General features: G+C 38.8%; 1 protein-coding gene across 2 annotated transcripts in view; it reads left to right on the plus strand.

Moving 5' to 3' along the window:
• Window positions 1-589: 589 nt before the first annotated feature.
• The window catches only part of LOC129769268 (neurotactin), a 95,129-nt gene continuing 71,464 nt past the window's right edge, over window positions 590-24,254 (plus strand). For both annotated transcript variants that reach the window (XM_055771392.1, XM_055771393.1), the window contains exon 1: window positions 590-1,143. The gene's annotated coding sequence lies outside the window, so the exon portion shown is untranslated. The remainder of the gene's footprint in view (window positions 1,144-24,254) is intronic.

The raw sequence follows: 24,254 nt of genomic DNA on the forward strand, positions 1-24,254 counted from the left end.
CTTTAGTTAATAAATCAACTGCAAAAACGTTCCAATTTGAGTTTGCTATAAAATCCGATAGATAGGGTTCTGACCTCTCTTCCACATTGTAAAATACAGCTGGGAATGTGTTTGCAGCTAAGTTATGACCAAAAAAGAGAGTCGATGTAGAGAAATCGATGATGTCACTTACACCTCTTTCATTTTGAGTCCCTCATATAAACGTCATTTTATGCGAACAAATCAATGTATTCTATCTTAATCCGGTTTGGGTTGCACACAACTAACAAAAATTAAAACAGAGGCAAACATAAAAATATCAACTCTGCTCAAACATATTATTACCGGATCAATATCAAAATAATGCCATACTGTTTAATCGAAAATCACCACCAACCCCGCCTCAAGTTTCAACCCTGTAATGAAAGCTACTGCAGCATAATTTCCCTAGACTCTCTTTCTCGACACTCACCAATACCCACGCCGAAGTATGCTCATGGAACTCTTGCTCCGCAGCATACATTATGGAGGCACGCGCGAGAACAAGGAACCCATCGGAGCGAACCTCACCCAAACCGATAGCATAGACAACGGGCGGCGTCATCACAAGCGGTTTAGTTTATGTTTGATCGTTGTTTACTGTAGAGCACAACTCTCAGACTCTGAGATACATTCGTTTCTCGGTTCATATTTTTGTGTGCAGCAGCTCTGTGTACCATTGTCTCAAGTCCAGGTACAGAGGAGGGTGTCGGTGACTGTTCTTTTCCACAGTTTTCAGTTCTGTTTCGGGAAAAGCTTGTTTTTTTGTTGTTCCAGAAAAAAAACCCGAAAAAGGAAGTGCAAGATACTTACTTTCTTCATCGGATGAAAGCAAAAAGCTGGAAGAAAAGTGCGAAGCAAAAGGATCCATTCGGATGTGAGTGACAAGTCAGCTTGTTCGGCAATTTTCCTCGATGGAAAAATCCATATTTTGTGAGAAAAGATAAATATGAATACTTATTCACACTAGAATCTTCGGTGAAGTGATTGGCTAATTAGCAGCGAAAATTATATACGAAAGTGATTCCATGGATCGATTGTGAATGACAGTGATTTTTAATTCACCTTTTTCATGATACCATCTGTTTAAGGATTACCCCCTACTCAATCGTTTTTAACTGACCGGTAAGTGTTATTCAAATATAAAGAAAAGTTTCTACGACTAGAAATAGTCAATTAACATTGTAATACGGAAATAATGTATGTAATAGCAAACCATACAATAATGTGGGATGGAAATACAATCAAGCAGTACTTATGGCGCAGTTGGCATGGTCACAGCTCGGTTCGCTTCGTGAATCATTGTGCTGCAAACAATCAGCACCGGAAAATTGAGCTCATCGATCGATCAAAGTGCCGGCAATTTCCTATTTTATTATTATTCTCACGTTTTCCCTCCGAATAAACTTTACTGTCGGATCTGTACTCTCTTACCGTAAATCCGTGGCTATGATTCTTGATACAACCATTCTTGAAATGAGCGGGAAATGGTTCTATCGGCTAGAGAGTATGATTTAATGTATTATTACAGTCCATATGCCAGCTATTAAAACGCAATCAGATCAACGATACGCTTTTTCCTCGAATATTACCGATCCAATCAAATCCAAGAATTAATAAAAAAAATGTAAGGAAAATATATTTAATGAGGTTTGGGCACTATAAAAATCTGAATGCTACGAGAGAAAACCTTTCCTGACGAACCAAACACCACAAAACTTGTTTCTCCCTATGTATTTGTGCGCCATTTCTATATCCCATTGCTCGTCTACGGATGTTATTCGTTCCGATCTCCCTACCCCTCACTTCACACAGACATCATCCACATACATAAGGCTTGGTCCTGGCGGCTGGATTGTATCCCTTCGCACCGCGTTTATTTTTAATGCTGTTGCTGTGAGCATTAAATTTTATTGAGTTACCAGCCCAACACCAATACACACAACCATCGACGACAGGCTGCTGTCGAGACGGTCTGGATTCGTTGGGTATTTTTTTTTTCTGTTTGTCTCTTCTGTTTGTCTCCCATCTCCTTTTTTGGGCTGGATGCTGCAGCCGCATAACGAACCGCTGCTACCAGCGTTTGTGATCCCATTGCGAGCGAAAGAGAAAAGCCCGAGTTGGATGAAACGTGAGGCTTAATGGAAATGGGATTCTATTTGGGATGTTGTTTGCAGAGCTTATTGGGACATTTTTGTGAGCTTCGAGTTTGGTAACGGTTGATAGAGGATGTTGTGCATTGATTGTCGACTTTAGGCGCAAAGTTTTTCTGGACGTTCCGCAAATGTTTGTACAGCAATGTCAGATCGGTTGGTTTCCTCCAAGATTTGATCGATTGATTACTCAAAGTCCTATTTTAGAGAGACTGTCGACATTATTTTTCACGCCAAGTTGATCAAACTGCTAACGCGCTTATTTTTTTATTATCTATCTCAAATAGGCTAGATTCTTCGGGAACAAACCTAGTAGACGAATTTCTCACTGTACAATTATCATTGAACAACCAACAGGTAGCTTTCATAATGTCGAAAACTACCTTCCGATATCTATTTCAAATATTTCAAAAGTGTCCGAGAGTTTGCTCCATAATGCACCGTATCCGATTGTACAGCCTGTGATTGCGGAGTACCAACACGGGATCGTTAAAAAACGCGCGACAATTAATAGTGTACACAAATATATCAATAGAATCGAAAAAAGACAACAGGATGCTATTTACATCGATTTCTCTTAAGCTTTGGACAAAGTACACGATCTGGATCATAAACCGGCTAACTTTGCACCTATCATCCCGCAAAGCTTTCGTCATGAGCCACGGTGCTAAATCCAGTCTACGATTCAATCTGATTCCTTTCCAATTATCTATTGATGAATTGTCCAATAGGTTATGTTCTGCGAAAATAGTTAGATCACTTAGGATAGCAATTGAGCAGCTTATAAAATGGTATATTAATGTTCATGCAATAATAATTGTGGCTATGACAGCCGAATAAAAGGATCTCGGTTCTAAACGTCGGAGACAAATAGCTGGTTAATAGTCTATCGTTCGATAGAGTGGCAATCTGTACAACATTAACCCGAATGCATAAAGTAAACGTAGTCCTACTTGACGTATACAATTACCTAGTAAGACGGCCGATTTCACCAGGGCGAAAATGCATGTCAGGTAGTTTGAGCTGTGAATAATGTTCACGGTCTCGACACTGTAACAATCAATAACGTTTAATTTTATTTGTCGATATAGGTATTTTTGATATTCAAGATGCATCTCGCCAAGGAATACACGTCGTCGAAATTTCGATAAAACCAAATAAATAATCGAAGTTTAACTACTTGTTAGCACTGTTTTGATTGTGGTAAAACTGCACAAAACCTGGTTACAAAAGATTTTTTTATTCATTATTTGAGAGGCTTTCAGCCTCCTGGGCTGGTTCGCCTCTGTAGCGACGGCAGTAGACATTGCCGCATTGTTAAACAAATGACATAAAATATACATAAAAACTAACCTAAATTTGAAATTGAACGAACAACAATTTGAACTAGAATAATAACATTAAGAACATTTCAAAACATTTTTAAATAATTAAATAAAAATTATTGGTGTTTCTCCACTTGCTGCCTACTTGCTGGATCAGGTGGCTAGGATGTCCTCGGACCATGGCTCCAGGCCAGTAGAGAGGAAGTCTTGCCGTCGAAAATGCCGAAGTGTTTTTATTCCCCTTCATCGTGGAGGGGAAGGAACAAGGATCTTCGTGGCTGATCCATTGTTCACTTGTTAGATCCTGAAGAATAATTCGGCATCTTTTAAATAGCAGAAAAGCACTGCTACCCTCGCTGAATCATCGCTTAATATGTCCCGTGCACTCCAGCTGATTCCATAGCCATTTCGCAGATCATCAATTTTCGGGCAGCCACACAGGAAATGTTCGACGGAGTTGTGGATTTGGCAGTGGTCGCAGAGTAGACGGAAAGGTCCTCCGTTGAAACCGTGCGATACCGAGCAGTGACCGGTTCTCAGTCTGGACAGGATTCGTTGTTCTCGCATCATTTTAAAGTCCTCGAATCCTGCAATCGAGCCCTTAACCTTTCTGAGGAACTGCCCTCTCTCTGCGAACCACAGTTCGGACCAGAAAGTGCGGAAGGAGTGATCTACAACTTCATGTCATCAAGCGGCACTTCCCGAATGAAAAACGGTCCGATGTAACCGATTCCGGCAAATCGGTCGGCCGTTTCGTTCCCTGCAATGCCACTGTGTCCTGGAACCCACATGAGCACAGTGTCGAGCAATAGGTTCTTCCTGGCGGCCTGTACCTATGGGTGTCTGGACCTAGTCACATCAATGGCATCAATGGCACTTGCAGAATCGGAGATGACCAGCAGCGGCTTGGGAGATGGGATAGTGATTGCCTCGAAAAATGCAGGCTACCTCTGCCGAGAAGACCTAGCAGATGTCTGCGACTTCTTTGCTGGAAATTAATCTGTTATAGCCATCGCTTACCCCAATTCCAACTCCTGATGGTCCTTTTGAGCCGTCCGTATACCTGATTTCGTGGAGACGGTATTTTTCTGCAATGGTGGCCTTGAAGTACTCTGGCAGACCGGGCGAGCTCACCCCGGCTCAGAAGTTGTTCCTGATACTGTTCTCCATGAGAACAGTCGGGTACATCCAGTCGTTCGCCCCAAACCAGGATTGTTCTGCCATCGGGGGAAGGTTGGATTGCGCCACCCGCTGCAGTATCGTGTTACTAAGGACGATCAGGTGGGTCTCTCCCCTACCGCTGGGTTTCGACAAAAAACTGGCAGTCCTAGTTACAATGGTCGGGTCGATGATTAGGTTGAAGGGGGGGATCCCAACACGTCAGCTCGAGACCATAGGTGGGACGGCTGCTGATGATAGCATTAGCCACCCGTAACCTTATCTTCCTGTTGTTTGCCGTCAATTCCCCATTCTGCCAGAGTTTTCAATACTAACGAGATCCATGTTCTGTTATGTTCTGTTATTCTGTTATAGCTCCTTTTCCAGGTCCAGTACTACCATCTCCACATGCTGACGGTTCCTGTTGGCTTCGGCTATCACGTCTCCGAGGGTCGCGAAATAGATGTTGGTGTCCATACCCGGCCGGAAGGCGAAGGTTTTTTGTTTTTAAAAAAACTTAATTTTAACGTTTTTGAAACAAGTGAATGAAGTCCGAATGAACCAATATTTTGCATAGGGTATTTTATCGTGCAAATCAATATTTCGTAGCAAGTTCCGAATGAAAAATCACGATAACTATTTTATCGACACACAAAACCATACTTTCGTTTCGTACTCCGAAAAAGTCTCAGAATGCCGATTTTTGACAAAAAAAATTTTTCGGGATGGCACTAGATCTCGACGTTTCATGCAATTTTAAGACATTTGACATCCAAATTTTTTTTCCAAACCCCCGATTTCCTTTACTTCCCCCTTGGGTGATTTTTCGATTTTCAAAAAATCGAATTTTACCGCTTTGCGCCACTTTCCCTTAAGTCCGATTGAACTGTTATTTTGCATAGGGTGTTTTTTTCGAGGTGGTGAACATTTTTATGGGGTAACTTTTTGAAATTATAGTCCATATTCCCCCACTATATGTCCATGTGGGTTTTTCTTCTTAGATGGCACTAACGTTCCCTGTGGAACATTTGCCTTCTCAACGTGGGTATTACTTTTTTTTCCAAAATATATATTTTATAAGGGCACATGTGGCGTTAGCCTGACCGGGCCGGGAGTCCAATATTTTGACAATTTTTGTCTTACAACTATGTTAGTAATATGTAACCGATTACTCGCGGTTGGCTCGAGGTTAGTATTACAAAGATCTCATAATAGAGATGTTGCAGTCTCCAGTACTATGTATGTGTGGCCGACACGGGATACTTCCTATTGGGGTGTAACTGACCATTGAATGGGTATTACTTGCGTCATACTTATTAGTAGTACCTAGTTGAGATTTCTATGCCGCAGTGCTGCACTCTGAGGCCACAATTCACCTGGAAATAATGCTAGAATTCCAGGAAGTTTAATGATACACCAGAAAAAGCTAAGTTAAGCTAAGCTCCTAAATTCATTCAAGCTCTCTTCAGGCAAAAAAAAATAAAAAAATCAATAAATTATAAATTACAATTTAACTCTCAGCTTTAATATATGGTGTTGCTGAACGATATCTAGAGTGAAACTAAAAATTCAGGATAGAGAAAGAGAGAGGGAAAGAGTGTTTAAACTTCTGCTGTATATTCGCCTCTATCTTGATGTAGCTCAAGCATTCGTTAAAGTCTGGCACGAAGGACTGCTCTATAAAATTTAAAATATGCTACCACAAGTGTTGGGGGGGAGGAGTTATTGTAACACTAATCTCGACAGCACGAAAAACGCAGTTTTTCTGTTGGTTTATGCTTCAAGCTGTAACATAGTTACAATTTTATTCATGATATAATTAATTTATTAACACTTACAATTTTAGTGTACATATAGGTTTGGAATGAAAGAATCCTAACTGTCCACGTATTGTGTGTGCACAATCCAATCATTTTAGCAAAACAGGTAATTTAAGGATATAATTTAAGGTAAATTTGAGGTAAACAATGAAACTCTAAGTTATCGAGGAGAGCCAAAATGAAAGTCAGCACAATGATAAGCCACAATGCTCTTTTGCCCCTATTGTTCCGCCTGTTTGACGTTTCTTTCTGTCACGCATGACAGTACGCACCCGAGTTCGTTACGGCGTTGCTGCGACGAGGGGTGTTGTCGTCACATACCCCTGCCCGTAAACCTAGTGATGTTCCGGATCTCCGGTAGTTTCTAGAGGTTTACATTCCTCTCTGACGTCCAACACTGCCAGCTTGATTGCAGGTCGCCGAAGGATGCCATTAGCTGTCCGCACTAGTGCCCGGCGGACTCTTCCATCACGGCCGTTGATGGTTTCCTCTATCTGTCCTCTGATCCATTTGTTACGGCCAGTACCGTTCAGGACAAGCACAAAATCACCCGCCTGCAACTTCTTGACCTCGTCGAACCATTTGCAACGACGTGTTATGACTGGAAGATATTCTTTTATCCACCTGTTCCAAAATACGTTGCCGATATACTGTGCCATCTTCCAACTGCTACGGAGTGTAGCATGAATATCCACGTCGACTGGTGGATGGATTTTATTGCCCGTTGAACTGCCCAGCAGAAAGTGGTTGGGGGTTAACGACTTTTGGTCCGCTGACTCGAGCGGAATGTACGTAAGGGGTCTGGAGTTGACCAGCGCTTCCGCCTCGTAGATAATAGTCTCCAGTGTTTCGTCATCGGGTTTCCTAGGGTGGTCTAGAGCGCTACCAATCGCTGTCTTCACGGATCTTACGAGGCGCTCCCACACTCCGCCCATGTGAGGTGCCGCTGGAGGGATGAACCTCCAATCAGTCCAACTACGTCAACGTAATTGCTAGAGCCTCGTTGCTTGCCGCCATCTCCTCCTGAAGTTGACGATTAGCACCTTGGGAGCAGGTGCCATTGGTGCCCCTTCGCGTAACTCTAAGGGAACACAGAGACGAAGATTGTCCAATCCGATTCACAACTTTGGTCGGATCAGATCATAATCTTTCGCAGGGAGTCCACGCAAATGTGGATATCGTTCGCAGAGTTCCCTATACCTTATCGATTGGGAAGGCAATACCAAACAACTAACCGTTCTAACTTCACTGAGCTTATGACGATTCGCATTACCCTCTCCCGAAATTTCAAGTTGTAGTCGCTGCGAGTGTGATTCTTTCCGCGTTATCTTACCCATCCACTGTAGGGTTAAAGGTTCTACAGGTCCGGAAATACCCAGGCGATCGGCGACTGTTTCCTCTAGAAGTGTTATTGACGACCCTTCGTCAATGAAACCGAATACAACCTCCGTACGCGTCCCCGCATGCAAAACTACTGGAAGCACCCGAAACATGGGACAAAGATTGTAGCTCGTAGTGAGATGACTGGCAGAGACATTCGGCGGGGATTGAAGGGAGTGGAGGAGTGCATAGTGTTTAAGGCGACAACCGTCAACCCACACCCTAACCAGGATTTACATGGCCATTTTCCATGGCTATTCAAGCATGTACGACACAAACTCTTTTGATGGACAATTTTCCACCGCTCATCGATGCTTAACGATTTGAACTGATGACAGTCGGATACTCGATGCCCTTCTCGATCACATGTTGCGCATGGCTTACCTGATTTCTTTCGGTTTGCCGATGCGTTTGAAGACGACGACGCAGCTGGCATCGCGGAATGGGCATGTAGTATACCTTTCTCCTTGGACTTTCGTGGATCTTTTTTGTAGTACCGGCTGGAACATGGTAGTTCGAAGGATACCTGGCTTGCTGCAGTCACTAATCCGGACATGAAGTCACTGAATGTTGCCAGCGTCGCGTATGGCTGCCTACTTTTGTAGACCGCCCACTACAGTTTTAGAGAACCGGGGAGCTTCTCGACAAGTTCCTGCATGAGCACCGGATTGGCCAAGTGCGTAAACTGGTTTGCTGCCTTTAGGTGATCGGCTAGATATTGAACGGTTAGACCAAATTCGATAACCGTTTCGAGACGATCGTGTCGGGGTGCTGGAGCTCGAAGGACCTTTTCAAGTAGCGATCGGATCAGGAGTTCGGGTCTGCCGTACAAGGTTCTCAATGTGTTTACTACTTGAGGAACGCTCGAAGGAAGCAGAAGTCGACTACGCACTGATTCAAGCGCATGCCCTTTCAAGCATCTTTGTAATCGAATCAAGTTTTCGGCGTCAGTATAGCCACAGGCTGCAGTCGATTGCTCGAAGCTGCAGATGAAGATTGGCCAATCTTCGGGATTGCCGGTAAATGATGGCAATTCTTTCCCCATCACCTGCCTTGCTGCCACCTGGTGTGCATCTGGAGCGACGCTGGGAATTGATCCTCCGTAAGTGTACTGCGGCGCATTCGGATTTTGCATACGTTGTTGCACGCTTGGCTCTACAGCGGGCGTTACTGGTTCCCGGTTACTCGTCGATTGTGGCTGCATTTGACTGCCACATGGATTTGGCTGAAAAGCCGGATCGTATTGCTGGTATGCTGGAACCGCGAAGCTCTGGATCTGCTGTCTGGAATCGCCACAGTATGAATGCCCCCCCTTAGAGAGGAGGTGGAGTGTCTAACCACCATAGAAAAATTTATTACACCCTTAAACTTCCATATGCCTAATTTGGTTTTATTTGCTTGATTAATTCTCGAGTAATGCAGAAATTTGTGTTTCATTTGTATGGCAGCCCCCCTTAGAGAGGGAGGTGGAGTGTCTAGCCACCATAGAAACATTTATTGTATACTAAAACCTCCACATGACAAATTTTATTTCGATTGCTTGATTAATTTTCGAGTAATGCAGAAATGTGTGTTTCATTTGTATGAAAGCAATACCTGTCTGACCATAAAACTAATTAAATTTTTAATCGCCAACTGATATTAGTCCATTTCTTGGCTGGATATTATATGAAGCTCATGTTCCTTGCTTTTGAATCGTTCCCAATGTATGCAATCACTTAGAAATCGTTTAGCGGGTAACTCTCAATGTTAAAGCAAGTTCTACTTTGGTTTGATAAAGTCTGTTTCAGTTATAATTTGGTCGCATAGAGTGGAACGTTCTTCAGCATGGAAATATCTTACAAAAATGGGATGGATGTCATTTTGTAGTTTTTTTATGAACTTCAAGGGAAAAGTACATTAGAATTATTCGTCAGTTGCTCGGATGAATTTTCTAACTTTTCGTGTGATATCACCCATCATTTTCTGAGCAGTATTGCTGGTAACCATATTTGCTATCTTGTTCTACCACTTTTCCATTTGAGCCGGCCAGGTATTTTTTTCATTCAAATTTCATTAAAAAACTTACCAAATCATCCCTCCTTATTTTGTACGTTATGTCTATGGTGAGAAATGTCCTACTTATGCGATCAAATTATAAATGAAATAGGCCTTACGAATTCTCATCGAGCAAAAACTTCAATACAGCGTCATCAAAGGTTTTTAGCCTTCATTCTCGCGGATAGTCGTCGAAAAACAAATTCTCAGTGACAGGTTGGTGAAAGAGAAGCCAACTCACTCCTCTCTCTCTGTTTTGTTTATAATTCATTTGATAGACGGGCAAATTTGATCAAATAATTTTAATACAGTATGCAGTGCAAAACATGTTTGCGGTAACCATTAACCATTTAGTAACCATTTTCAAACTTCTCTATCAGCTGTAGTAAAACAAATTTATAATTGTTAAAAGTACAAAAAAATATCAATCTTTCTAATGTAGTGAACAAGTTTTTCCGAGATCACCAAAATAATCGTGACCCAATTATGCTATCCGACAAAACATTGAGTGATTGTGTACAACATAAAAATAATTTGAATGATGGATTTAAAAAGTTGGCGCCGTATTACTTTCATCAATCTTGCGTTTTGTTACACTACATATATACAAAATATGCTTTCCCTAATGGTTCACTTCATTATAAATGAAAAACGCCATAAGCACATTTTTCATCAACAAACCTACCCAGCAGACAACACAACAAACCAGTGGTAACCTTCATCCGTCACAGAAGGACACGCTCATTATGCACATCCTGCGATCTCGCCCAACACCCTCCGGAAATTGGCGGCTGCGCCGACACAGACTGATGATGCGCTACTCATGATACAAAGGGAAAAAAAATCCAACATTTCACGCTCGAAAATTCCTGTCGCAAACAAGCCATCACCACTATCCTGGCGAAACGATTCTTTCATGGCATCGCAGCACTGGACTGGACCTGAACGGATTGTCAAGCACTTTCAGATTAGGCCAATCTCCTCGTCGCCCGTGCCTGTACGAACTACTTTTTTCCCCTCCTATTAGAACTGTACTCTAGAAGCGCTCGAACTGTGGAATAGTGGGCAACCACTGCCAAACCGTATATCCTGTCTGACCACAGAGCGCTAGCGTTTGCTCCGGAAGCCACACTCTGTCCTCTGGAAAATGACGATACCATACATGTGCAGTGATTACTTGCAGTGTGGAACGCGTGTATTGGGACATATTTTGTTTTAGATTTTTGTTATTGATTACATCTAATGATTGCACATTCTCATTGATTATGGACTGCCAAAAGTTCTAATGTTTTTAATCATCGCAGCATGCTTTCAACTCGTCCATCTCTACATTACTTCACCCATTTACAAATTTAAGGGCGATGTGTATTTTCCAATCTGTACAAATGCAGGAGTTCGTATTTCGAACAGTAAAAACCCATCCTTGTATTCGTGAGTGAAGCACGCTAGTGAGGCTCTCCCCACAAAATGTCCTTCGGATTCAGAGTTTTCTGATTTGAAATTAGGGTGCGCGCTTTTCCCCTTCACAAACGATCCGTGACGATTTGCATTGTAACACACACACACACACTCATGCACATTTTTCAATAATCTCTTTCCGTAGCAAAGGATCAAAGAAATAAAAATTTTGCTTCAAATGGAGGGATTCCCTACAACTGAACTGAATTGTCCTTTCGTGGGACAAGCACCCGGGAATCGAATTGAATGCTGCTGCAGAACAAACGATTATTATATGCTGCCATGTTTAAAGAGCGAAATTTTCCCACTGTCATAAATTTGCCACTCTTGGGCTGCTTCATCCGACGGGATTTGCACATAGTACTCGTGTTCTCCGTTATGTCGGGGACGGGGCGAGAATCCTTCGCCCCGTGAGTTTCAACCGTTAAACAAGCTTTGTCCCTTGTTGAACGAGGATTTAAAGTCATCCCTCGAGCATTCGTGTGACAATGAAATTACAGCGCGAACGGCAACACGCCCGATTCGACATCGGTACCGCGGTACCTCTCTGTTTGGGGACGGAATAATCTATCAACACGTGACGTGGACTGAATTGAAAATCTCTTGAATATTTAATGTTCGAGTGGAGCAGTTCAAGCGGTTCTCAATAATTTTGGCACATAAACCAAAAAAAGTGAACGCACAAACAATCGAACTTTACTTTCATCGACCTTCAGTTGCCAAGCAACACAGGTAATCGTTACTGCGTCCCACCTACCTGCTCGACGTCTGCCCATCAAAATAGGAAAACTTTCCGATCCCGTCTGGGACCAAGTTGACGCCAACCGATAGCTGCACCATAGATAGAATGGCTATAATTTGTTTGCCGCCATAGATACCGCCACAGGTTCACTGAACTCGATGCCGAACCCGGAGGTTGGTTACGTTTCCTCGCTTCCTCAACAATACGACTACTGCGGGTGACTAGAAAGAAGAAAGACTCGCAAAGAGATGAATAAAACGGTTAGAAAGGGGAGACCGCCGCTATTACACACGTTATCGAGCAGGAAAGAATGTTCCCCAACCGCGGGAGGAAATTGGTTCGTGTTCTTCGGCAGGGACGCTTTCCTTCTGTGACTCAGTGGCAATGTCGATGCGAGATTGCCGCTTCCGGAGAGTAAATAGTTTGTAATTATTCCCATTAGTGGGCGCCTGCTCGAGGGATAGTTTTGTGGTCTCGAGCGGATGTAAACAATGTCTCGAATGTTGTGCGCTGTAATCGTAGTCGTGAAAATTGTTTTGAGATAGATTTTTCCAGTTACAGGTGAAATTGAAAAAAATGTTTTCGGGGAAATTTTCACTCTATTGCAATGAAAATCATATATACACGTTTAGGAAACTTTTGCTCAACAAACCTAAAAACCTCTTATTTCATGAGGTTGTAATATATGTATAGAAAAATAAATCATTCCATGCGTTTTAGGCTATCGTAGTTTTATGACACTTTTCGAGCTTTCAAAAAATAATTTAAGATGTGCAAACTACATCACCTCCTCAGAGCTATCGATTGAGGTTGAATAAATACATGTTAAAAGTAAAATTGATATATTAAAACTAGCTGACCCGGCAAACGTTGTTCTACCATTTAAGTTATTTCTAGAGAATATTTTTGGTGTTAAATAAAACATAACTAATGTATTTTAGGTGTGTTTGAATGGTTTAACGATCTACAAAATTATTCGAACGTGATCGATTCAAAGAACGAATGAAACGATTCCAATGGGAGTTGGTATGATGTTTCATGATGCAATGTATTTCATTAATGTAACTGATATATTTGATCTCTCAAAAGTTAAATCTAAGGAGAAAAAAGTAATAGATTTTTGTCGTAAATTTGAAAAATAAAATAAAGAAAATCAATATTCATATCGTTTTCAATATGCATGCCTAAATTTATAACTGCTGGGTCTCGTTCATGAATTGAGAAACCAACGATACAATAATGGAGCTGATGTATCGTTCTTATTTGGAACCGCATTACTTTGTTGTTGTCATTCAATCGAGGAGATTCACAGCGGTATTCCAATTTAGAAACAGCCATACTGCTTCCTTTATCCAAGGATTTGCAAATGTATTAATTGCTCTATGCTCAGCTGAGGTGAAGATGGAACTGCTCAACGATTTTCAATTTTAATGTCTGCGTTGTTGATATTTGTGAATGACATTATCAGTAATTATTCGTTGATATATTGGATACTAGCTGACCCAGCAAACTTCGTCCCGCTCAAAATGTATTTTTCGTTATCACATTCACGCTTTTTTACTAAGCACACGTTCATAGGTCCAATCGCAGAACTGTTCATTGATTTATTTTCTAATCTACCCTTTAAAATTACCTTCCACTATAAAATTCCTAGTACTTCTACCAAAACTCGTCATTATAATATCATATTATTTTCAGACACAATTCTCGTGCAAGATTTTTCAACCACTTGCAAATAACATGTTTATCCGTTACTTGGAATAAATGTTTGATACAGAAAATATGATAGAATAAAGACAGCCCTAAATCGGACAATTCCTTTCTCGAGTTTTGCTCTTATCAACACATTCGATGATCCATTTTTATTTATATAGATAGAAGAAGATATAGGAGTACTTTTTATTACATTAAAAAAAATTCAATTGTCATGTTTGGTTGAAATATGTGTATTATTTTTACGGGACCCCCTCTCCATTTCAGAGTAGGGAGGGGTGTTATACCATCATAGAAACATTTCTCATATTCAAAAACCTTCACATGCCAAATTTGGCTCCATTTGATTGATTAGTTTTCGAGTTGTGCAGAAATTTGTGTTTCATTTGTATGGTAGCCTCTCCTTAGAGAGGAGGGAGGAGTGTCGAACCACCATGGAAACGTTTATCGATCCCTAAAACCTCTATATGCTAAGTTTAATTCCATTTGTTTGATAAGTTCTCGAGTTGTTCAGCACCCTCCCCTCCTCCTCTTAAGAGGGGAAAAAGAAGTGTCGAACCACCATAAAAACATTTATTGCTCCCTAAAATCTCCATATGTCAAATTTGGTTCCATTTGCTCGATTAGTTCTCAAGTTATGCAGAAATTTATGTTTCATTTCTATGGCAGCACCCTCCTCCCCCTTAGAGAGATGGAATGAGTATTGAATTACCTTCGAAATTGTTCTTGCCCCCTAAAACTTCCACATGCCAAATTTGGTTCCGTTTGCTTGATTAGTTCTTGAGATATGCAGAAATGTATGATTCATTTGTATTAGAGAGGGAGAAGAAGTAGATTCACCATAGAAACGTTTCGTGCCCCCTAAAACCTCTATATGTCTAATTTGGTTTTATTTGCTTGATTAATTTCCGAGTAATGCAGGAATTTGTTTTCCATTTGTATGGCAGACAAACCCCCCACCCCTCCACTATGGAAGGGGGAGGAGTATATAACCACAATAGAAACATTTATTGCATCCTAAAACCTCCACATGCCAAATTTTATTTCGTTTGCTTGATTAAATCTCGAGTAATGCAGAAATTTGTGTTGCATTTGTATGGCAGCTCCCCCTATGGAAGGGGGGAGGAGTATATAACCACAATAGAAACATGTATTGCATCCTTGAACCTCCACATGCCAAATTTTATTTTGTTTGCTTGAATAATTCTCGAGTAATGCAGAAATTTGTGTTTCATTTGTATAGCATGCTACGAATGAGATCGTTTCCTTCGGTGTGGATGAGATGAAGGCGAATCATCGGTAGGCCTTGTGAGATTCTTGGCAGACCATGGATTTAACCATCAAGTGTAGAAAACACGCGTTATTTCGTGTTCCATCCGTACCAGACGGAACGCGAAACACGAGAAATCTCGTGAGCAGTCCGCAAAGTGTTAACGATGAATTCTAGATTATTGTTTTTTCTTCGAATCACAATTTCTCGCGTCATTGTGCAGATTTTAGTAACGCTTGTGCACTGAATCTAGACACGTGCTCTCCAGCAGAAGTTTTATCAAAATTGATGACAATAACGTGATTGTCATACTGTAAACCAAGCAAGTGTGATTTGAAGTAATAAATTCAAAAATACTTCCAGCTCGCCGGCGAAACGCCTGGCTTTAGACGAAGTGAGGTTACTTGCGAATGTGTGGATGAAAGTTCGATTTGGCGCCATCTGTTACATTACACAACATAAATAAATTCGTTCTGTTTGGAAAACGACCGACGGTTAAATTATTTGAATGTAGTTTGTACAAAACTACTGAAATTTCGATAAAAAAGTAGAGTATGGGGGTTAAAATTTGTGGTTATATGTATTGTTTGAAGCAAAATTTAAGAAATAAAATATTCAGACTTTTTTTCTGCATAGAGGCACTCTAATCGGTATTAAATATTTAGTAATCGGTATCCTAGCGGTAAAGTATATAGTTTACAACCTATTCTCATGCTTACCAAGTATTTTGTGCATAATTTCATCAAAATCGGTCGAACCTTTTCGGAGGAGTTCGGTAACATATATATATATATATATATATATATATATATATATATATATATATATAATATATATATATATATATATATATATATATATATATATATATATATATATATATATATATATATATATATATATATATATATATATATATATATATATATATATATATATATATATATATATATATATATATATATATATATATATATATATATATATATATATATATATATATATATATATATATATATATATATATATATATATATTTATGCAGTCTTCTCAAGCCATAATGAAGAAAACCACTCCAACATGAATTCCAAAATAGACATAGGGGAGTCTCAATTTAATTTTTCCAAGGTTCAATGCCACAGAAGAAATTTCTTCAAGAGCAGAATGTGACGAGGTATATCAGCTTTAGTAAACAGAACATTGTAAGTGAATAACACCTATGACCACTTTGCCCCAAACACGAAAGAAATCTCTATACTAATTAATCGCAGAGACTGAACAAAATATTTAGAGTCTTATCAATGCCCTAGACTAATGGAGGAGAGGTGTGATAACTTCTAACTGCTACTTGCCTAATTAGTCTCTAGCTTTTAGTACATTATTATGTTTAATCATAATTAAACCGTCAGTTCCTATTGGTCAAATTTCTATTAATGTGGGACAACCCTACAGACATACAAACGGTTCAAGCTAAATAAAACCGTCTAATAAAGTAATTTGCTATTTTGTGATTGTGGCCATCTTGGATTTGGATTTTTCATGATCTACTGTTCAAGCCCTTTCATTTGATACCCATATTAATGGGGTTTTGACATAATATGTAGTCCGCCATTTGGTAGTGGCAGCCATCTTGGATTTGTATTTTTCATAAATAACCGTGTTCTACTAGTAAAGCCCTTTCATTTGATACCCATATCAACGGGGTTTTGATATAATATGTAGTCCGCCATTTTGTGGTGGCAGCCATCTTGGATTTGCATTTTTTATAAATAACCGTGTTCTACTAGTGAAGCCCTTTCATTTGATACCCATATTAATAGAGTTTTGAAAAAATAATATATATATGCCGTCATTTTGTGGTGACGTCCATTTTGGATTTGCATTTTTCATAAATAACTGTATTCTACTAGTCAAGCCCTTTTATTTGATACCCATATTGATGGGGTTTTGGAAAAACCCATATTGATAAGGTTTTGAGAAAATATGTAATCCGCCATTTTGTAGCGGCCGCCATCTTGAATTTCAAGATCATGAAATATACAGTTTTATAATGACAACAGAGATAAGGTGTGTTCCAAATTTCAGATCAATCGGTCAACAGGAAGGGTTTCAAATTTCTATCAATGTGGTAAAGCATTACAGACAAACATGTTACAAATTTACAAACATACAAACATACAAACATACAAACATACAAACATACAAACATACAAACATACAAACATACAAACATACAAACATACAAACATACAAACATACAAACATACAAACATACAAACATACAAACATACAAACATACAAACATACAAACATACAAACATACAAACATACAAACATACAAACATACAAACATACAAACATACAAACATACAAACATACAAACATACAAACATACAAACATACAAACATACAAACATACAAACATACAAACATACAAACATACAAACATACAAACATACAAACATACAAACATACAAACATACAAACATACAAACATACAAACATACAAACATACAAACATACAAACATACAAACATACAAACATACAAACATACAAACATACAAACATACAAACATACAAACATACAAACATACAAACATACAAACATACAAACATACAAACATACAAACATACAAACATACAAACATACAAACATACAAACATACAAACATACAAACATACAAACATACAAACATACAAACATACAAACATACAAACATACAAACATACAAACATACAAACATACAAACATACAAACATACAAACATACAAACATACAAACATACAAACATACAAACATACAAACATACAAACATACAAACATACAAACATACAAACATACAAACATACAAACATACAAACATACAAACATACAAACATACAAACATACAAACATACAAACATACAAACATACAAACATACAAACATACAAACATACAAACATACAAACATACAAACATACAAACATACAAACATACAAACATACAAACATACAAACATACAAACATACAAACATACAAACATACAAACATACAAACATACAAACATACAAACATACAAACATACAAACATTCAAACATACAAACATTCAAACATACAAACATTCAAACATACAAACATTCAAACATACAAACATACAAACCGATTACAGGGCAAGCTAAATAAAACCGTTTAAAAATGGATCGCCGAATGTGTTGATAAGAGCAAAACTCGAGGGAGGAATTGTCCGATTTAGGGCTGTCTTTATTCTATCACATTTTCTGTATCAAACATTTATTCCATGCAACGGAGAAACATGTTATTTGCAAGTGGTTGGAAAATCTTGAACGAAAATTGTGTCTGAAAATAATCTGACATTATAATGACAAGTTTAGGTAGAAGTACTAGGGATTCTATAGTAAAAAAGTTATTTTAAAGGGTCGATTAGAAGATCAATCAATGAACAGCTCTGCGATTGGACCCATAAACGTGCGCTTGGTAAAAAACTATGGATGGGTTATACCTATGATATAACCGCAAGGTTGACGTAGGACTGCCGTTGGCTTAGTAATCAATTGTATTTCTTCAATTATCAATAATCCCTCCTCGGATGTTCCTCATTGGGTACGATATCGCCGCTGCGCAGAGCTATCTTTATGTGTATTGATTAAACTAGTGAATGAATAGAACTTATTTACGTATTCAATTGCAAACAAATCCCAATTTAAATCAATTCATGCCTTATGGTAATAGTTATCGCAGCAAATAGTTATCAACATGTTGCCTAATCATTAAACGGTATGCGTAGAAGTTCAGTGAGCTGGCGACTTGAAGGAATCGAATGCAGTCTTGAAGAACCGAGCCAAAGTGTTGCATTTGTACCCGCTTTTCTAGACCGTGATGGCAAAACGAATTGCGGATGTAAAAATGCTTGGGGGTATAAAAGTATTGCCGACTTGAATGTATCTGCAATGCCTATTTTCCCAACTCCTTGGTTTCGGAATCTGTATTGGGAAAACACATTCCGGTTTGCAAAAATGCAAGCGTGTACAAAAGTACCCGCAGCTTGTATCGATTTTGCAATGCCGATTTCCCCTGGCTACATGGTTTTAAAGTCTGTGTTAAGGAAACATCCATCCATTCCAGCGATCGTACCTCAATCGTTGCGCAATCATAGCTGAGTGGATTTCCGAGCGGCAATCCCTTATATACCGATTGGTGTGATTTCAATAGCCCGTTTTGAAAGCAGTTTTAGGGCTATTGAAACGAATTTATGGATCAAAAAGTAACAAGTATATAACGCGTAGACATTTTATCTTTCGAATGAAGTGTTTATCATATCATTTCGTTCAGTTGTTTGGGAGCTATTAACGCTCAAAATCTCGTTCTCCGGCGTAACGCTTTCGTTTTCGAAACTTTGAACTTACACCCCAGTATAGAAATGAAAGACGTTCTTCTACGTCAAAACGAGAATGTTTGAAGATATTGATAACAAAAAAAAATTTGAGCGGGACGAAGTTTGCCGGGTCAGCTCTGCGACCCAATGAAATTATTCCAACTCAAATCATCGAGATGCTTTTCATAAACATCAATTTTAAGATCCAACAACAAAGCTGAGGGGCATCCATTACGTTGTCGTAAAAACTCACATTATGATCAATATGATGCGGCAACTCTGAACTCCGAACTCGGCAAGTCAAGTGTTTTTTCGATGAATTCGTCTGCGATGAAACGTTCGCATCGAAGAGGGGCGATGGGTTCAACGGAAGAATTGTGTATCGTTGGAGTAATTATCTAATGATCATCACAAAGATGGTGCTCCATTCGTTGGATGCATTCGGCGGGGTTATGTTAGAGTCATAGCAAGGAATAACGATCGATTGTCCTCAACCCCTTGACACAAAAATAAAATTCTCGTCGACGCGTCCGGAGAATAGCTGAAGCGATTCCGTTTATCAATACTGTTGAGAGGGGCCAAACAAAACAGGTTCAAGGCACCGTCTCGGAGACGTCAAGTTCTACGATGAAATGAATGACGTCTCCCTTACGTCATTGAATGTCAAAGGGCTATGGACATAGTCACACGATTAGTATGTGACAAAGTTACATGTTTAATTCTAGATTTAACATTAAATCCCACATTTATTTACCGAATCTGAACTGCGTTTTCTCATCATGAAAACGCATATTGCATTCCCCATTATGGCCAACGCTCGAGTACACGTGACAGGTCGTCACGAGTGCATCCATTCATTGTGCCGCGATCAATCAGATTCCCGCCATCGCACCTGCCCCCATTCAGAAGAACAGTCGTCCACACCGAGTCCACAAAGCCGACACATTCGGTCTATTATGTTACGGGGCTTACAATGACGGTGTCGGTGGGTTGCAAAATGAGACAGACACGCGTTGGTTCACTGCTGTCGCTTTCCGGCGGACCGTGAACCGTGACGAATGCGAAGCTTCACCCGCGAGTCAATATGGATTGCTCGTAACGTATTGCCTTGCACTGACCAGTGTTTCAATCGTAAACAAAGTTGATATAACATGCTCGTGGAATGATAGTTACGGATTAATCAGAATTTTGGGTTACGTTATTACTTTTTGGAAGTGTGTCCGGTCCATTCAGTTGGTAATGTATGGATGTGGAGAAATGTTTCAACAAATTAGAGCTGTTTCATTTCATTGTTGAAGTAGAATTTATGACTTCAAAGTTAATAAAGTGTGTTATCAATATCTCTCGTGTTACATAACTGAACTTAGAAAAATTACTGCATTTACAGCATTTACTGCTAATCATACTTTTGCAATCAGAACATAGACACCAATTTTGACTCTCACTCCGTTCGATTCAGCAGAAGCCAGAATCATTATAACGAACAGGATAAATTGGATTACCATTCGTTTTCCCTCATTCGTTGATTACCACCGCATCGGATTGGATCGTTTTCGGATCGCAAGCCTACGGAAAATTTTCGAATCTACCGATAATCGGTTTGATGTAATGTAACAACATCTAGCCGACACAACACGCGAGTCGCGGCGCGTTTCGATCCATCTAATCGATCTAGCAGAAGAAATAATTTAAAGATCTCTTTCCCAGCCGTTGGCGCGAGCAATTTTAAACTAATTATTGAGAACATGATTAATGATATGTTTATCCTCGCCTCTGAAACAACCCAATATAACGAAAAAAAATCTGGATGAAATAACGAGATAGTTTTGGAGCATTCTTCTCCCTTCTTCTTTGGAGAGCTTCATTGCATCGTTCGTTGGGTTGATATATCAAAATAACAAATCTTGAACCCCGTTAAAAAGCTTAAAAGTGTATCATCTTTTCTAGGTTCCAATTTTTTCCCTAAATGAGCATAACAGTAATCGCTAAACCCTATAACGGTGATGTAAAACGTTCAACGAAAAAAACATTTCGAATGTTTTCGAATGGATTAATTCTAGCGAATCCACTTCCCAGTAATCGATAGTTAATAGGTTTCGGGCAACATCGTTGTGGAGCTCGTTTTCACCACTTCTACACTTCCAAGAAAGCCCGAAGCGACATTTCATAGCTGTGCGGGACGCGAGCAGAGGCGTTTCAAAACACCATCCATTTAGGCGCTCATAAAACTGTCAGCCGTGATTATGATTCTTCGAGGAAAAAATGTCACAAAAAATTATCGATATATCAGTTGGCTGCGTGTGTTCAAGCGCCATAATGACGATTTAATCGCTACTAATCCATTCCAAAAGTGTACACAAGAAGGAACTTTTCTTCCCGTGTCAGCAGTTCAACAAGTTTATTACAAACACAGGCTGAAGAAAACATAAGCGTGAGTAATCCGTCCGAAAAAGATCGAATGCATCCTCACAACAACAAAAAACATATGCGTCTTGGAACTGCGTTTGTTTTCATTCTCGATGCTCGGATTTTTTTCTCATAGCTTTTCGATTTGGTGGGGTTCAAGTATCGTTCCCTTTTTTTGCTGTCGATCACCAGTGTCGAATGTTTATTATTCTTTTATCAAATTCGAGGGAAGATTTAGTGTTGTGAATGTGAATTGGATCGTGACGCATCAAGGGGAGATCAAACCTGCAGATGGTTTCGCAAAAGGCTGGTAAATATAGGATTTGGGTCAGGCAGTCATGTAATTTTGGAGTGATGTACGACCTTCGGTACGACGACGCACATGTGTTTATGTTGGAATTGATGAAATTGCTATAATTGATTGTAGTATGTTTGGTTTGTTACTATTGGCTATTTTGGGATGCCCTACTATATGTTGATTTTGATTACATTCACAATCGCAACGAAGAATTTCTTGAGCTTGAGCCCATTGGTTGGCCCAGGGAACAAATTTAGGTGGGAATTTTCGTCTACAACTCAAGTGTTATTTTCTAAACAAAAAATGTCTTAGGCAAAATGGTTGCATATGATGGAGCGCTCATTTTTATGTTGTCTAGAATGGGATCTCCAAAATTTTAATTGAAATCAAAAACTTAAAAAAAAAATTATCAATATAGATAGAGTTCGGCAATGATGTACCCTAGTTGTTTTAATCAATTTTGTAAAACAAAGTTTTTTTTCGATTAATATAACCGAATAAGCGCTTTTTTCTAAGTTCTATTAGGGTCACCATGAAAAAAAACGTTTTTTTTTCTCTTATTCTTATATTTCAAATTATACATGTCTTTCGACGACATTTGGAGTTTACCAAGACAAACATTCTTCGATGCAGAACCTGTCACTATCTTGATTCTACTCACAGAAAATTTTTGCAAGAAGGTTATTTACGTTTTCTTGCTAAGTGAACGTTCATGGGTCCAATCGCAGAACTGTTCATTGATTGATCTTCTAATTGACCCTTACAATTTCCTTTTACTATAAATTTCCTAGTGCTTCTACCAAAACTCATTCATTATCATTATAATATCAGATTACTTTCAGACACAATTCTCGTTCAAGATTTTTCAACCTCTTGCAAATAACATGTTTCTCCCTCAAATGGAATCCATACTTGATACAGAAGTCGAGTGTCGAAACACCATAGAAACGTATCGTGCTCTCTAAAACCTCCACATGACAAATTTGATTCCGTTTGCTTGCTTAGTTCTTGAGTTATACAGAAAGCGCCTGGCCGGGTAAGGGAGTAAAAAGTGCCCCCAAACCAAATCACCAGCTGTATGGCAAATATTGTACAGGATATTAAATTAGAAATTTTGGCGGTTTATTTGAACTCCTATGTGGTTTGACATAGGATCTATAGTGAAAAACATACTTTATCGTTTGTTTCACGCCATCGTCAATAGCTTCGAGATAAAAATTTAAAAAAAAAATACTGAATGTGCATCTTACTACGGTGTATCAAGAAAAATTATCAAAGAAAAAATTCATAAAAAATTGAAGTACTAAAATATATTGAAATTTAGATTTTTTTTGTGTGATTTTAAGATTCAGTACTACTTTAATTCATATTTAAATGTGTTCCTACGGCTTTTCTAGATATGTGTGATTTTTTTCAGATTTTTCTCAGTGTTGCGCGGTTCAAAAAAATTTTTTTTTTTATATTTCCAAAGGGTCTGGCTGGGTAAGGGAGCAAAAAGTCCCCCAAACCAAATCACCAGCTGTATGGAAAATATTGTATAGGGTACTGAATAAAACATTTTGGCAGTAGTACCATATATTTGAGTCCCTATATGGTACTCCATAGAATCTATAGTGAAAAATGCACCTTTTGGTTTTTTTCACGCCATTCTCAATAGCTTTGAGACATATATGAAAAAATACTGAAAGTACATCTTACTAAGGTGTATTGATAAATATCTTCAAACAATTTTATCATAAAAAAATGTAATTATAAAAAAAATATGCGGTACAAAAAAATTTAATATATTTTCTGGCATTTCGAAATTTTGAAAAAAAATATAACTTTGAGACCCGCTTCTGTTCTAATTTTTATTTAAATGCGTTCGTATGTGTCTTTTTTTCTACATGTGGTGCAATTTTTTCCTGAATGTTTAAGAGCATTGCGAGACACAAACATAATTTTCTTCATCGTCTGCATTATTATTTTTATTTTCTTGAAATCGATTATTTTATAGTATTCGTGGTTTTCAATTGTAAAATTAAAATTTAAAAAAAAATAATAATTTGGATGTTTTAAGTGTTTTTCTCATAAATCTGAATTATCTTTCCACAAGGACTT

This window comes from Toxorhynchites rutilus, chromosome 2, assembly GCF_029784135.1.
Source record: "Toxorhynchites rutilus septentrionalis strain SRP chromosome 2, ASM2978413v1, whole genome shotgun sequence".
NCBI lineage: Eukaryota > Metazoa > Arthropoda > Insecta > Diptera > Culicidae > Toxorhynchites > Toxorhynchites rutilus.